The sequence below is a fragment of the Vigna umbellata genome, chromosome 3, assembly GCF_029865625.1.
Source record: "Vigna umbellata cultivar VRB3 chromosome 3, Vumbellata_1.0, whole genome shotgun sequence".
Lineage (NCBI taxonomy): Eukaryota > Viridiplantae > Streptophyta > Magnoliopsida > Fabales > Fabaceae > Vigna > Vigna umbellata.
In genome coordinates this window covers 29819925-29822229 of record NC_142167.1, presented here as the reverse complement: position 1 = coordinate 29822229, position 2305 = coordinate 29819925, and the positions used below count along the sequence as shown (strand labels likewise).

At 38.5% G+C, this 2305-nt stretch overlaps 1 long non-coding RNA gene across 1 annotated transcript; it reads left to right on the top strand.

Annotated features, from left to right (window-relative positions):
• Positions 1 to 505: 505 nt before the first annotated feature.
• On the top strand, positions 506 to 1343 carry LOC124845846 (uncharacterized). The gene is made up of 3 exons (XR_015785304.1): positions 506 to 541; positions 770 to 1000; positions 1099 to 1343. It is a non-coding gene; the product is annotated as an uncharacterized LOC124845846 (long non-coding RNA).
• The last annotated feature ends 962 nt before the right edge of the window (positions 1344 to 2305 follow it).

Genomic DNA, 2305 nt, shown 5'->3' with positions numbered 1-2305 from the left:
TGTTCAATGAATTCACAACACTTGATTGAGTGTTACTAGGAGATGATGAAGGAGAGGATGACGCAAGTGGCCGACCAATCGGAAACAATCCCTTTGCCGCAGCATAGGCATCGAGTGACGACGTTAAAAAAACTATGTACCACTCATCTAAGATCACATCGAATTCTTTGGCAGCTTCTTTCATGGCTTTCACTCCCAAATTCATCAACCTCAGAACAGGAACAACATTAGCCACCTTGCACACTCCCTCAACAGGAGGAGTCGTACGGTAACAGGGCATGTCGAACTGTCACCGTAGAGGAGAAAGAACGAACCGTATTCTCATAATAAATTTTGTCACGTCAAAAACTCTTAATTTTAAAAAAAATTCACATAATAAAAAAATTTTACATCAGTGTGCACCACGTCATTACATTTTAACGCAGTCTGTGAAAATTTAATGGACATGACTTAATTGACTTAATTTTTCAAATATTTGGACCCAATTGAGACATTTTGCAAATACGATTCAAACAACCCCATCGTCACTTTCTACAATAAGGTTTGGTTCCTCATTCTCAACTTAATTACTTTTTCATTCTTGCCCCCATGACTAAACTAACTGTTAGATGACATATTTTGCTATAGCACCAAGTGTTAAGTACCCGTTTATAATTCTTTTTGCTAAAATTAAGGTTTATTCTTAATTTCTGTCTTCTTTTTTACCGTTTCATTGATTGATGAATATTCTGACTTATTTAAAAATTCACAACTTATTATATCTAATTAGTCTTCAGAAGAATGCAAAGTTTTCAAGGGTGAAAGCAGTGATTCATCTAAATTTCTATTTCGGGTGAAGAAAATGAAGAAATCGTCAACGATTCCGTCTGGAATTACTAAACTAAACGTGTTCCTTGCAAAAAACCGAGACGAAGAGAAAAGTGACTTTAGAGTGATCATTTATGGAAGTAAACGGTCGTGCAGTGTTTATGCAGGGGAATCTCCTACCATTGTAGCTCAAGTATATGACTATACTTATTTTGATGCATGTTTTTCATAATTAGTAAAATTTGAATGTATTAGTCTAATAATATATGCATGTTTCTCTCTGTAATATAGGTGGAGAATAATGGTGGCTTCAAAGTTTCGGTCTATCCCAACGTGGACTACGCATTCATATTGGCTCTACTTATGATTGTTAAGGATACGGAATGTTCTGATACTGAAGAAATAGATGCTCTTAGTGCCATCCAAATGACTTCAAGCATTTTATCGCTTGTATAAGAGAATCTAAGAAAAAGTGAGGAAATAATATTTCAAGTGACTCCACGTATAGATGTCCCTTGTGTTATATATTGTATGAAAAAATACATTTTGACACAAATCTTTTAGAATATTTTGATACAATATATTATCATTTTTTAACTTGTTTATTATTTATTTATTATTATACTGATGTATTTTCACCAGTACAATAATAAAAAAAGACACCGGTTAGTTTTCCTTATAGGCATCGGTTGTAGAACCGATGCATACATGGATGAGGTAAAAACGACACGTTTTATGCCTCGGTCAGATGTCGAGATAAAACAGTACAGAATTATGCCTCGGTTATCTAAGAACCGAGGCAGTATATTTTTTTTTCTCAGATTTTAGTACACAATGGAACCGTGATCTTCAGATCCAAAAATCATATTTCATGTCACAGAGAATTCCCATTGCCGTTGATTGATCATGTGTAAACCTTCAACCCGAGAAGTGGCTCTGACGGCTGAGTGGTGCAAGTGAAATTGTTTTTCAGCAACAAGAAAATCCCAAACCAGAAAATCCAAAACCAGAAAATCCCAAAATTGAAAATCCAAAACCAGATATGAAGAAGAAGCAGAAGAACAAGAGTAGATTTGACGACAAGCAGAAGAACCAAGAAGCTCCCTTAGGGTTTCCAATCACTCGCGGAGGGGAAGAATGGCTGAGGCAGCAGCGACGACGGAGGACTCTCCGATCTGGAGCGGCTTGGCGATCTGGAGCGGTGGATCTGGAGCGGTGGATCCGGAGCAGTGGATCTGGAGCGGCGGATCTGGAGCGGCGGATTTGCAGCGGCAGTCATCTGGAGGCAGCGACAGTCGTCGGAACTGTGCACGACAATGGGAAGAATGGGAGAGCACAGAGGGGAAGGGAGAGCACCGAGAAAGAAGAAGTTGTTCGAGTGTGAAAATGAAAAGGTTCAGAGTATACGTAGTAAGTGTATAGGCAGCGGTCGTCTGCGTAACCCGAGGCAATAGCGCTTTTTCAAAAAAGTTGTATCCTCGGGACAGATGTATAGGTC